Raw genomic sequence first — 15,350 nt, 5'->3', positions numbered from 1 at the left:
AACATTTCCTTATTCACTTTCTCCACACCAGTCATGATTTTATAGACCTCTATCATATCTCCCCCCCACCTTAGTAGTCTCTTTTCCAAGATGAGAAGTCGTTGTCCTTTTAATCTTTCCACATATGGAAGCTGTTCCATACCCCTAATCATTTTTGTTGTTATCTGTACCTTTTCCAATTCTAATATATCTTTTTTGAGATGGGGCAACCAGAACTGCATGCGGTATTCAAGGTGTGGGCATACCATTAAATTCTATAGTAGCATTATGATAGTTTCTGTGCTATTATCTAATCCTTTCCTAATGGTTCCTAACATGCTATTAGCTTTTTTGACTGCTTCTGCACATTGAGAGGATGTTTTCAGAGAACTATTCAGGATGACTGCAAGATCTCTCTCTTGAGCAGTAACAGCTAATTTAGACTACATCATTTCGAAGATATAATTGGGATTATGTTTTCCAATGTGCATTACTTTGCATTTATCAGCATTGAATTTAATCTGCCATTTTGTTGCCCAGTCACCCAGTTTTGTGAGATCCATTTGTAGCTCTTCGCAGAACGTAACTATCTTGAGTCATTTTATATTGTCTGCAAGCTTTGACACCTCACTGTTTACCCCTTTTTACAGATCATTTATGAATATGTCGAACAGGACTGGTCACAGCACAGATCCATGGGGTACACCACTATTTACCTCTCTCCATTCTGAAAACTATTTATTCTTACCCTTTGTTTCCTGTGTTTTAACCAGTTACTGATCCATGAGAGGACCTTCCCTCTTATCCCATGACAGCTTACTTTGCTTAAGAGCCTTTGGTGAGGGACCTTGTCCAAGGCTTTCTGAAAGTTCAAATACACTATACCCACTGGAGTAGCCTTGCCCACATGTTTATTGACCCCATCAAAGTTACTATACTGTTCCACAGTAGGGCTTTATTTGGTAAAATAGCATAAGAGAGGAACGGAGCCAGTCTTCCCATTTCCTTGTATGAAAAAGATATAGCAAATTGGCTAATACAGCTGTATCACTAATCTACATGCATCCTAAAGTGTTAAGCCATATCAGAGAAGATACAAATGTATGAAATAACAAGAAAGATATCATATATAATAGTCTAATTACTGTGATCTTTGAATCATGCCCCTTCAATTGGTTATTCATGAAAATATTGTGTAACAATCATCATCTGTGGTTTGAGGAAGTAGAGTTTATTTTATACACTCCATCATCTGTGGTTTGAGGAGGTAGAGTTTATCTTACACACTCCATCACAAAAGCATCCTGAGCATTGTCAAGGCAAACTAGACCTTTGCATTCAAGCAAATTACTGGATTTTTTTTCACTATTCACTCAGCTCTCACACCACCTGCCTTTGCTCTCTAAAGAAAATCCTGTGAAACAAATCCCTTAGCTTAGTTACAATGCATCTCTGCTGTGTATCACTGCTGCATTTATTTTCCCCTTTTTTACAGTGAAAGAAAATGAAAGTCTTTCTGGACTAAAGGTATTAACTCAGTAATATACTAGTCATTGTGCAGCACAAGTAATGGAACTAAAGGACAGCAGACGGTAATATCTGTAATAATTCTAACTGCTGCACATTAGATGTATACTAATAACCATAGGAGTGACTATGACAGCTGTACACAGACACCAGCACACAAATGCCAACCCCAGTGCTTAAAGGGCATGTCTACACTGCAATTAAAAACCTGCGGCTGGCCCATGCCAGCTGACTTGAGCTCATGGGGCTTGGGCTAAGTCTGGAGCCTCCCTTCGGGGAGGTCAGCCCCCAGTTCTGCCCACAACCCTCTGCCTTCCCCTCCTCCCTCTGGTGGCCAAAGCCCCAAGCTTCCCTGCCGTTCCCCACAGCCGGAACCAGGAGCTCCCCCTGCCTGAAGGATCCCAGAGTCCTCTCCCCCCCTCGGCCAGAGGAGCCCTGGGATAGCTCAAGCTGTGAGCCCCCCAACCCTGTAGCCAGAGGAGCCCCTGCCCAGCTGGAGCCCTGAGCCCCCTCCCCGTAGCCAGAGGAGCCTGGGCCAGCTGGAGCCCCCCCAGCCACACTGCGCTTTCCAAGACCCGAAGCCGCCCCATGGGAAAATCTCTTGTTTCTTCTCTTCCGGAAGAGGAACCTGAGGTTTTGATATGCGGCATGCAGGTTCTGAGGCAGCTGAGGAGGCAGTATGTGTTACTCAGTTTCCTGGGTTCATCAGCAATCTCCCTGCTACTTGAATAGCAGATACCGCCGCCTTGGCAGCCCCAGAACCTGCATGGGGCATAATAATAAGCAAAAACTTCCCTCGCCAAACCCACAACCAGTGTCTGGCAGCCACGCCAGGGCAGGCTTAGCTATTATATCCATCGCCCATGGGCTAAGGGGCTGTTTAACTGTGGTGTAGACATTCAGGCTCAGGCTGCAGCTCAAACTCTGGATCCTCCCACCCCTCAGGGTCCTAGAGCCTGCCCCCAGCCTGAACCCAACATCTACACTGCAATTAAACAGCCCCTTAACCCAAGCCCCATGAGTCTATGTCAGCTGGCACGGGCCAGCCATGTGTTTCTGATCACAATGTAGACATACCCTTAGGTACCTACATATGGATTTAGGTGACAAAGTTTAAGCACTTAATTTTGAGCCCAGGTGACTTTTGCTTTGCCACCCAGTAAATAAGTATCAGAATACTTGAGTGCTTTGCTCACAGCACCATGTCTGGCTCAATCCTGCTAGATCAGAAGTTATTACTCCCTCCCCCTCCTAAAAAAATTGTATAATATTCTTGTTGCAAAATGACTGCTGTTTTCCAACCCCAGCTGAATTTCAGTTGCATTTGGAGCAAAATTAAAAGCGTTCCCTGGTACAGTAGTGTTGCACTGCAAAACTGAATGGAAAGACAAATAACTTACTCAACACAATGCAAAGAAACAGGTAGAGAGCCAATCTCACTGCAAACCTCTATTTCCCTTGAGCTAGAAATAGAGAGGAAAAGAATAGAAAATTGCTCACCCAGTAAGTACCAGTTGAAGTGTTATTATACTCTGCACACCACAGGTGATTCAGGAGAATGCTTAGTCAAAGATAATTCATGTGAATACATGTTCTTAAAGACTTCTAAAAGCTTTGGGGTACACTCCTCTTAAAAAGGAAGAAAATAAATACGCAAAATTGCTTTCCTTTAGAATTCACACAATGTTCTATGCTCAGAGTAAACAAATGCCAGTTGCCCTCAGAACAAATGATAAACCTATTTCACTCTGAGAAAGTGCACTCCAGCCCTCCCCTTTCTCAACCCATCATGAAAAATACTAGGTTATAAGATTCCAAATGCCAGAGAATGCAAATTCCTATCTTCATTGTATAGGACAACCACTTACAAACAGACAACCAACCAATTAACCCTATAGCTACACCTCTAGCAATATGTTATAACAAAGATATTACTGAATGCAACATATAAACTGGTAGTGAGTGTGTAGGACGATTTTCTGACCAGATGCTCACTATTTGGCTCTTTGAACCCACTTATCAGAAATAAGAACAGGAGTACTTGTGGCACCTTAGAGACTAACAAATTTATTAGAGCATAAGCTTTCGTGGACTACAGCCCATTATGCTCTAATAAATTTGTTAGTCTCTAAGGTGCCACAAGTACTCCTGTTCTTCTTTTTGCGGATACAGACTAACACGGCTGTAACTCTGAAACTTATCAGAAATGACATCCAATTTTGTACTTACATTTTTGTAAGTACAATGCACAGCATGTAACTTGTAGGGTCAACTTGAATTTAGATTTCTAAGTGCTATAAAATATGCTCTAAAAAATAAGGAGTAATTTGAGGACCTTGTGCAAGTTAGCCTTAGCAAATATCTAATCTGGAATATGGCCAGCAAATAAGAGAAGATGTTAACTCGAAAGAGAGAACATCCTAAACCTTTAATATCCTGAACAATTACTGTTCTTTTGTACTCTATATTTTAAGTCACACTCCCCACTATAAAATCATTAAAAGATAAGATTTCTCACAGGATACAATTAATTTCCCAATTAAGAGATTAAATGAAGAGATTATTTGTTAAAATAAACAGAAACCTAATCAATTTTAGGGAAGGCCAACAGCTCTGTCTTCAGATATTTTACTACTATCAGTAAATGTTGATTTTTTTTAATGAATTTTTCTCTAGAGAGCCATATGGGTCCATTGGCTGGAAGGAAATCATCAACCCATATCAAATGCAGCAGTGCGGTGCCATCTGGGTAGGGGTTAACCAACTGCTTTCTTGGGTGCTGAATTTAAACATGGAATGGAGCATCCTTTTTTTATATATTTAGTAGGTTCGAAATTATCAATACATTACGCCTCACAGACTACAGGGTTGTGGCACCTATATTTAAACTTTAGGTAATATAATCAATGCCTAAACAAGCTAAATGACAGTATAACTACACGATTTCTCTTTCTAAACAGTCAATACCTTCACAATAAAGTTTACAGATTTCTTGGGTAATATTCAAGATGATGGGAAGTTAACAGTGTATATGACCAGCACTCTACCTGGATGGTGTTCAGGATAAGTAGAGCAGGAAGTGCATATTTCACAGTGACTTCCCACGTTTTTCCGCTAAAAGGATCCTAAAGCACTTTTCAAACTATGGATTCAAGCCTGGACTGAATTTCTTATAGGTACAGCAGTCTGCCAGCTTGGAGTTCAATGAAGAATCCAGGTGTATATACACCAGGGGGACAAAACTTAGATGCAATCTTTTATCTTATCCATTGTGTACTAAAGACTGAGGGCCAAACTCTCTGCTGGTGTAATGCTATTGTCTCTAATGGAGTTATGCCAGCAGAGAATTTGTACATTGGTATCCAAAACCTAATGAGACTATCAGGTGCATATGTATACATCTAAATGTATTCCTCACATTTGCAAGTCCATTAACTCTAAATTATTTAGAGATATGAGGCCAGATTCTAGTCTGAGTTATACTTGACTCCACTGACTTCAGTGAAGTTATGCCAGATGTACTTCAATGTAATTGGGAGCATAATTTGGGCCACACTTTGCAAACAAACAATAAAGCTCTGTTTTGTATGATAAGACACCTACACTTGTTAACACCAGCATTCAAATTGGACTGGGCATAAAAATGGAGAGTTGCACAAGTATGCAGAAAGAAAATATTGCATTCACTTTATCAGAGAGGGAGGCAGTTTTAAGCAGACTTACAATGCAAACACATCTTTGAAAACAGGCGTGGGAAATGGATGGGAAACTGAAATGCAGAAATTCAAAAAGCTATTAGTAAAAGCCATTTTAATAACCAGGCTTCCCTTGAAACATTTTAAATAATTGATGAGGTCAGGTGTGACAGCATATGAATCAGACTTTGGTCAGTGAACAGGATCCTGGAGTTTTAGAGGCACAAAATAAAGTGTAGCCACCTTCAGATATTCATAAAACTGCAAAGTAAGTAATGTCAGCAGTGCTTTAGCAAAGACTCCTGACAGAAGCTCCTTTGCTAGACACTCCTCCAGAGAAATTGTTCATTGGAAGCTTTGTGACTAATAAAACTGAAAAAAAAATTATCTTAAGACTTCAGCCTGTGTGTGTCTAATATTGACCATCTACCTCTCACATAGTCCAATCGTTGTTTAAAATACTCATATCTGGGGTCTAACATTTACATTTTCCTTTGCACATAACTGCTGTTACAACAGTATGGAGAATACTGTATGTCCTAAACTTGGGCACTACAATGAATGATGGAATGACAATGGTTGGAATTTTCAGTGGGACGTATGACCCTACATCATCCAGGTGCTTTTGAAAATCCCACCGGTTATCTATTTGCAAGGCAAAACTGTAAAGATTTTAATGTCGATCAAGCTCAGTCTTAGCAAGTGCTTAGTGTTTCATGGGAACATCAACTCCTGTGGGTTTTGAACTTTTCCATTTTACAACATTTTACCCCGTTTCTGATGTGGCACAAGCTGACATGACTCAATAATGATTACTTTTTCATTTTTTGCACCAGGGTCCTTATTCAAAGACCTTTATAGTCAATAAAATAACTCCCATTGACTTCTATAGGTTTTGGATTTGGCTATGATTTCAGCAGTTACTCTACACTCTCTTCTTTGGCCATGTGGTTGATAACCATATTGCATTGTGGACTCTCTACATATTGTATCGTGTATTAATGGTCTGTCAATGGAGTATTGTCTCAGTGGTGTAATGTCATTGTCTCATTCACTGTGTCGCCCTAGCTACACCGACATAAGCCTTATACCCATGGAGGTGGAGTTATTATGTCACTGTAGTAGGGCACTGAGGCTTTGTCTACACTACGGGGGTAAGTTGATCTAAGCTATGCAATTTGAGTTACATTAGTAGTGTAACTCAAGTCGACATAGCCTAGATCTACTTACTGCAGGGTCCACACTGGAGGCATGTAGGTACATATAGCGGTCAGTAGGTTTCCGGTATAGGGTGGTGTTTATGTGACCATCCAGCTTCCATCCAAGACACATCACACGATCCATTGTCTACAGCCAAGCCCTAAGATACAACTGAATTTGCTCCAACCCCTCAGACAGAGACAAACACCTACAAGATCTTTATCAAGCATTCATAAAACTACAATACCCATCTGGGGAAGTGAGGAAACATATTGACAGAGCAAGACTGCTACCCAGAAATCACCTACTACAGGACAGGCCCAACAAGGACAATAACAGAACACCACTGGCCATCACATACAGCCCCCAGCTAAAACCTCTCTAGCGCATTATCCACGATCTACAACCTATCCTGGAAAATGATCCCTCACTCTTACAGACCTTGGGAGGCAGGCCAGTCCTCGCTTACAGACAACCCCCCCAACCTGAAGCAAATACTCACCAGCAACTACACACCACACCACAGAAACACCAACCCAGGAACCAATCCCTGTAGCAAACCTCGTTGCCTACTCTGTCCCCATATCTACTCTGGCGACATCATCAGAGGACCCAACCACATCAGCCACACCATCAAGGGCTCATTCACCTGCACATCCACTAATGTTATATACGCCATCATGTGCCAGCAATGCCCCTCTGCCATGTACATTGGCCAAACCGGACAGTCCCTCCGCAAAAGAATAAATGGACACAAATCGGACATCAGGAATGGTAACATACATAAGCCAGTAAGTAAACACTTCAATCTCCCTGGTCATTGTATTACAGATTTAAAAGTCACTATCATTGAACAAAAAAACTTCAGAAACAGACTTCAAAGAGAAACAGCAGAACTAAAATTCATTTGCAAATTTAACACCATTAATCTGGGCTTGAATAGGGACTGGGAGTGGCTGGCTCATTACAGAAGCAGCTTTTCTTCTCCTGGAATTGACACCACCTCATCTATTATTGGGAGTGGACTACATCCACCCTGATCGAATTGGCCCTGTCAACACTGGTTCTCCACTTGGGAAGCAACTCCCTGCTCTCCATGTGTCAGTATATAATACCTGCATCTGTAATTTCACTCTATGCATCTGAAGAAGTGAGGGTTTTTACCCACGAAAGCTTATGCCCAAATAAATCTGTTAGTCTTTAAGGTGCCACCAGACTCCTTGTTGTTTTTGTAGATACAGACTAACACGGCTACCCCCTGATACTTGACAGCTTATACAGGGATTGGAGAAGTCAATAGATGGATGTGATAACAGGCAGCCATTGAACATTGAGGCAGAACTAAGGTTATTTTGAAATATGTAGTGTTCATTTAATGAAGAGGTTGTATTCACTACGATAGTATTTTGATATAGATCCACTTCCCCATAAATATGAATTTCCATACTTTTAAGAGTTAGGGCTGTTTTTTGGCGGGGAGGGGGGATGATGCCTAATATACTTTGGTATCCACACTTAGCTGAAATTTAAACTTAGTTACCAAACTTTTTTTCTGTTAATTTCCTGATATCTATGTACACACATAGGCTACATCTACACTGGAGCTGGGCATATAATTTCCAGCTCATGCAGATGTACCTACGCTAGTTCTGCTCAAGATACTACACTAAAAATACCATTGTAGCCGCGGTAGCACAGATGATGGCTTGGGCTAGCTGTCTTAAATACATACCTGCCCAGACCCCCGGGTACATACTTGGGAAGCTACCTTAGCTATACTGCTATTTTTAGCCCGCAAACTCAAGCAGAGTTTGTGTGGGTATATCTGAATAAGCTGGGACTTACACCCTGAGCTCCAAGTGTAGATGTAGCCTCAGACACACATACATACATAAACATACAGAGCCAATGACACAGGGTCCCCAGCTGCTCCAATAATTTTTGTAAAGGTGGATCTTAAAATTGTGCAAGCTATGGCCCCTTCCCTGTGTCTCCCCCATCAACAGAGTATTGGAACTTCACAGTTTTCTTCTCCTCGGCCCTCTCATTATATTGTGAAACTCAGCTTGATCCTGGGGACAGCTGCAGCAAGGAGTAAGCTCTGGCATCAAGGTTTGGGTGGGGTGGGGTGGAATCTGAGCACAAGAGCACAGGACATCCAAATGGATGGCCTTTGCTTCCTGGGTTCCAGATAGGATAATTAAATATATTAATGGAGATATCCTATCTCCTAGAACTGGAAGAGACCTTGAAAGGTCATTGAGTCCAGCCCCCTGCCTTCACTAGCAGGACCAAGTACTGATTTTGCCCCAGACCCCTAAGTTGCCCCCTCAAGGATTGAACTCATAACCCTGGGTTTAGCAGGCCAATGCTCAAACCACTGAGCTATCCCTCCCCCCTAATGTGAAGGAATCTCTTTAAAGGGATCCTTGTGGAGACTGCCTCCCACTAAATCTCTTTCCATGGGTTTTTCCTTTAGAAGGATAGCCTATGTAAAGTTACTCATGTGTGTAAGTGTTCACAGATCCTTAGTGAGTGGTCCCAGTCATGAATGAGTTCTCCTCGGGTCAAACCTGTGACCTTGTGATCATCCATAGAGTTAACCAAATGAAATTTTCAGTGTGGTCCAGAACATTGATTCACAACTCTGCCTGAGACTTCCTCATCTCTAGTTAGGTTACGGTGATGATTTCTTTGCTTTTCCTAATATCATTCGCTTAATTTGACCTTGGTGTATTTTTCTTTTCTTTCCTTTTTTATTTTTTATTTGTGTGAGTGTGGTTATGTTGCAAAGATAAACCACAGAGTTAAAAAAAAAAGTTCATTCTTTTCTTTCTTGAAACCCTTATTGTAATTGATGCAAGCTGTTAGATGAGACCATTTAAACTAATGGACTGCTAAGTTAAAAATCAGCTCAGTGTGGGAAGGGCAATCCACTGCTGGAAAATGGCTTCCTGTCACCAAGTTCCTATCAGTCATGGAAAGAACTGTTGTGTTAGTATAATTGACATTGCAAGTGCATCAGCAAACAATCAATCAGGGATATCTCTCTGAAGCATACATCTTCACTGAAGCCACCTCACGCTCGGAAAATCATTGAGCCATAAATTTCAGTTGTTTGTACCATGAACTGGATTGATCTTTGCACATATAATTATTCATTTTAGCATGCCTAGGATTATTTTGTGATAGCATCCTTACTGAAATGTTCTCTGTTCTTTCAGACAGTTGCAGTATAAATACTTTGGCAATCTGCTAAAGGATAAATATGCACTACAAAATTATTAATGTATACGCATAAAATCATAGCAGCAGCGGCATATTTTCTACATTAGTGGGTAACATTTTCTGTAGCATCACTTTTTAACAGCTGAATGATTCAGAAAAGACAAAATAGTAGTAATAAAATAAGCAATCATTTCAGTTAACCATATAGATTTTCTGCTTTAAACCTTGACAACAACTTACTCTTAAATAATAAACAACTGTTAATAGAAATGAAGTACTTTGCAATAGAGACTTTGTGATCCACTCTTTCACCTTTAATATATTAAATAATCTTTATTTAGAGAAAACGAAGGAATATCCCTTGGGGAAGATAGCTCTCTCAGAAAATCTGCAAAAATGTTTACCACAGCCCATTCCAAACCAGCTGAGACTTCTTTTGTTTCCCAAACAATTGGGAGTAGTATTGTATCTTGATTTAGGACCTGTTCCCACCCTCATCAAAGTTGATGGGGATCTCTCTGTCTATGGGTTTTACACTGTTAGCCATCACCAAAATATCTGAGCACCTTTAAAATCAATAGCACTAGTGAAGTCCCTAGTGGACTTTATGGAGTCCCTGGAACTTCTGACTTTTGGGGGTAAAAACTCTACTTGGGATTCATAGATTCACAGATTCCAAGGCCAAAAGGGACCATTGTGGTCATCTAATCTGACTTCCTGTATTACACAGGCCATAGAACTTTCCCAAAATAATCCCTAGAGTATATCTTTTTGAAAAACATCTAGGGTAAAGGTTTTGCTTTTGTTATGCCTAGATTTAATTAAATTACTATTGGGGTAGGGTGTGATTTGGGGCCTGGTCTTCAATGGGAGCAGAAGCAGACTTTTAATTTGTTTTTCATTTTTAAATTAAAAGTTTCTCCAACTCTTTCACAATCCTGATTCCCACAGGCCCTGCCTTTCTCTTTATTAAGAAGAGAGATGAATCACTCCTCCTGTGCAGTTTATAAGTGCCTCAAAAGCTTGGATATGAATTTAAAGAATAAATTATACAAAGTATATCCAATATTAGATACTTTTTCTGATTCTAAGAAAATTTTATTTCTTAGAGGAAAAAAACATATTATATATAACAATTACAGTACCAGGCTAACTCACTTCTGACCCCTCCTGGTTTCTTTGAGTCCACCCCATTTTAGGCCTCAAGCTGTCACCTGTCTCAGGGTGGAATGATACAATTCTCCTACACTCAGATTGCGCCTTAAGATTCAGTCCCCTGTGATCAACTGTGAGTACCTCAGTAGGTCTGACTTATGCTCCGTACCTGCAATTTTCTTCCCTTTGGGACCAGTGACAGTGGTATCCAGTAACCAAACGGCCTTCTGCAAGCAAAGTATTATTTATTTAGAACCAAAGCATTTACAAGAAAAACGTATTAAAAATAACAGAGGGTCCTGTGGCACCTTTAAGTCTAACAGATGTATCGGAGCATAAACTTTCGTGGGTGAATGCCCACTTTGTCGGATTCACCCACGAAAGCTTATGCTCCGATACATCTGTTAGTCTTAAAGGTGCCACAGGACTCTCTGTTGCTTTTTACAGATCCAGACTAACACGGCTACCCCTCTGATATTAAAAATAATAAAATCAATCTATTTTCACGTGCGTCTTCCCCTAAGGTTTATCACTTCCTAGATCTTGTGGAAGGCCCAACTTCTTTACTCTACCTGCACAGAGTCTCTCCCCATGTCCACCTGTCTCCTAGAGAGCTCCTGACTACATCATTTCTTTTGAGAAGACCTTTTTCACAGTTGAGTGTTATTTTGATCTCTTCATTCCCAGCATTGGCAGACCAGGTGTGCTGCTTCAGTCATGGGCCTGGAAATATGCTATTATCCTGTAACTCCTTCTGCTCTCCCAGTCCCAGGTTTGCTGGGGGGTTGCTTATCTATAGTTATTTTGTTACTTCCCTGCTTGTTTTTCCCTCAGTCCCCTATTAAGCTAAAACAATACATTCATACAGGAAAGTCTTATAACCCAATATACAATAGCTTTACCTCACTGACCAGATCACATACAGTATTCCTAAATTATTACATCTCAGTATTCTTAGATTATTACATAGCATCACCACATCTGTCACACCAGAAACAATGAATAGATTACTGTAGCGGTTTTGACATTCAGTGACTTTTTTTTTTTAAGAACTAGTATTTAGGAAGTTTCAACAGGTTTGCAACTCAGCCCCCTATAAGCATCAGAAATAAAATGTCAATCATTACAAAACTGAGCCTATATTTTTGTTTAGAGAAACATTATGCAGTAATATAATCATCAAATCTTTCTATTTGGCAATGCGGTACCATCGTACAGAGTGAGCCCTTTTTCACCATCGAAATATTCAGCAGGGATGCTGTTTCTGCAGATAAATGTACTTGGTCTGAGTATTGACCAAATGGTAACGAAAGTGCTGTCTGGCTAGTTTTATAATTAATTTTTTCTGTTTATAATGGTAAAAATTCACAATCACATCTCTAGGGCTGTTATGAGACTCAGGTGAAGGGAACAATGTCCTATGCATTTTTACTTCTTCCAGAGAGCTTGGATTTAACAATACTATATTTATCAGATGTATCAGATGAGGTTTCCGCCTTCAAAACTTTCAAGCAACCCCTTAATTTTAATGTTGTTACTCATCTCTCTATTTTCTACATCACCTAATTTAAGATCTCTCTCTCTCTCTCTCTCTCTCTCTAACTTTGTTTCTCTCTTGTTTCTCCTAAGCCAGTTTCTAGCACAGCAACTTGATCTTCCAGGTCAATAACTTTCTTTTTTACTGCTAGAACCTTGAACATCAGATTGTTTCTCAGGGCCTTAAACTCAGAGATCAGCTCCCTGATGTACACCTTCATGGCCAGTTAATTTTCTTCAGTCCTGTCATTCCTGCCTGTTTTGGTGGCTATGTCCTTCACTTGCACTCAGAGAGGACTCTGTACACTGCGATCCTGAAGCACTCTTCTTAGGGAGGTGTAGGGGAGTTTTTAATTTTGTTTTGTTTGGTGAGGAGAGGGCAGGAGAGTCCATTCTCAGCAACTTTGTGCTCTGCGTTCTTGGAGGGGGTGGGAGGTTAGGGTTTTGATGGAGGCAGATTACTTTGTTGTCCACTCAGAGTTCTGGTTTCAGGTAGCCATCTTAGTTCAGCATCCCCTGGATTCCCCTTAATGACCCTCTTAGTGATAATGGCCATTGGCCATTATCTTTGAAAATTTGTGGCCATCGGGAAAGGTCTGGATGATTGGAAAAAGGCAAATATAGTGCCCATATTTTAAAAAGGGAAGAAAGAGAATCTGGGGAACTACAGACCGGTCAGCCTCACTTCAGTCCCTGGCAAAATCATGGAGCAGATCCTCAAGGAATCCATTTTGAAGCACTTGGAGGAGAGGAAGGTGATCAGGAACAGACGACATGGATTCACCAAGGGCAAGTCATGCCTGACCAACCTCATTGCCATCTATGATGAGGTAACTGGCTCTGTGGATATGGGAAAAGTGATGGATGTGATATATCTTGATTTTAGCAAAGCTTTTGATAGGGCTCCCACAGTATTCTTGCCAGCAAGTTAAAGAAGTATTGATTGGATGAATGGACTATAAGGTGGATAGAAAGCTGGCTATATTTCAGGCTCAACGGGTAGTGATCAATGGCTCGATGTCTACTTGGCAGCCGGTATCAAGCCGAGTGCCCCAGGGGTCGGTCCTGGGGCCGGTGTTGTTCAATATCTTTATTAATGATCTGGATGATGGGATGAATTGCACCCTCAGCAAGTTCGCAGATGACACTAAGCTGGGGGGAGAGGTAGATACGCTGGAGGGTAGGGATAGGGTCCAGAGTGACCTAGACAAATTGGAGGATTGGAACAAAAGAAATCTGATGAGGTTCAACAAGGACAAGTGCAGAGTCCTGCACTTAGGAAGGAAGAATCCCATGCACCGCTACAAGCTGGGGACCGACTGGCTAAACAGCAGTTCTGCAGAAAAGGACCTAGGGGTTACAGTGGATGAGAAGCTGGATATGAGTCAGCAGTGTGCCCTTGTTGCCAAGAAGGCCAATGGCATATTGGGCTGTATTAGTAGGAGCATTGCCAGCAGATTGAGGGAAGTTATTATTCCCCTCTATTTGGCACTGGTGAGGCTATATCTGGAGTATTGTGTCCAGTTTTGGTCCCCTCCCTCCACCACCACTACAGAAGGGATGTGGACAAATTGGAGAGAGTCCACCAGAGGGCAATGAAAATTATTAGGGGGTGGAGTAAATGATTTATGAGGAGAGGCTGAGGGAACTGGGGTTATTTAGTCTGTAGAAGAGACAAGTGATGGGGGATTTGATAGACACCTTCAACTACCTGAGGGGGGGTTCCAAAGAGGATGGAGCTAGGCTGTTCTCAGTAGTGGCAGATGACAGAACAAGGAGCAATGGTCTCAAGTTGCAGTGCGGGAGGTCTAGGTTGGATATTAGAAAACACTATTTCACTAGGAGGGTGGTGAAGCACCGGAATGGGTTACTTATGGAGGTGGTGGAATCTCCATCCTTACAGGTTTTTAAGGCCCCGCTTGACAAAGCCCTGGCTGAGATGATTTAGTTGGTGTTGGTCCTGCTTTGAGCAGGGGATTGGACTAGATGACCTCCTGAGGTCTCTTCCAACCCTAATAGTCTATGATTCTATGATTCCAGCTATCCCACAGCCCAGTTGTATAACCCTTATTCATACTAAGTAACACTTACTTGTGTAGATAAACCCATTGCAGGTACTAGGACTACTTGCGTGAGTAAGTACTATTCAGCAAGAATGAAAGTTGCAGAATTGGACCCTAAATCTGAAAGCAGCAATGGACCGAAAGCGTTACAGTGGAGGAGGTAAAGGCCTTCTCCTTAATGTAAATTAAAGGCAACTTTAGTGATCATTTAGAGAAATAATTTAATTAAAACACTATACATTCTGATTAAAGTAATGTACTGAGTCTAAGAGTCTATGTTTTTGACATACTCCTAGCAGAACAGATGCAAGCAAATTACATTTCCTAATTGTTATTTTATATTCTGTCATCAAGAAAGGGAGTCTGAATGCAGTTCTGAATTAGGGCCACTAATGAATATGAGAGTGCCCTTATCATTCATAGATGCTACATATCAATTTTCAAAAACCACTTCCTGTAAGATATTAGCTGTGCAGAGAAAACTGCCTTCCATACTTCCATGTATTCCATCATGTCACACTTGCTTTGGGCTACTGCTCTGGTCTTGACCTTAGCAAACTTAAATTTCCCCAAACTTTTTCTAGAATTCTGGACACACAGTTAGGATCAAGTCTTCCTTTTATAACTCACTTCAGTATAACTGTAATGTTTCATGTGTGATCACCATGATCAGGAACTAAAGTACATGTGGCATAGGGAATAAAACTTGCAAATCTTCACTGCTAATCAAAATGTAATAAATGGAAGTACCAAGTCTAATCACTGTAGAAATTGACTGGTAAGGACAAGGACTCAAAATAATCAATTGTTCCATTATTTAGAAGAGCTCTTCAGGAGGTAGATTCTTCATGCACAGCATTTTGACTAACAGGCTGTATTTTATGTAAGGGTACGTCTATACCCAGCCGCTTGTTCGGCGGCTGGAAATCGAACTTCTGGGTTCGACTTATCGCGTCTTGTCTGGACG

This window comes from Trachemys scripta, chromosome 1 (assembly GCF_013100865.1).
Source record: "Trachemys scripta elegans isolate TJP31775 chromosome 1, CAS_Tse_1.0, whole genome shotgun sequence".
In the NCBI taxonomy this organism is placed as follows: domain Eukaryota; kingdom Metazoa; phylum Chordata; order Testudines; family Emydidae; genus Trachemys; species Trachemys scripta.
This window is presented reverse-complemented; position numbering follows the sequence as displayed.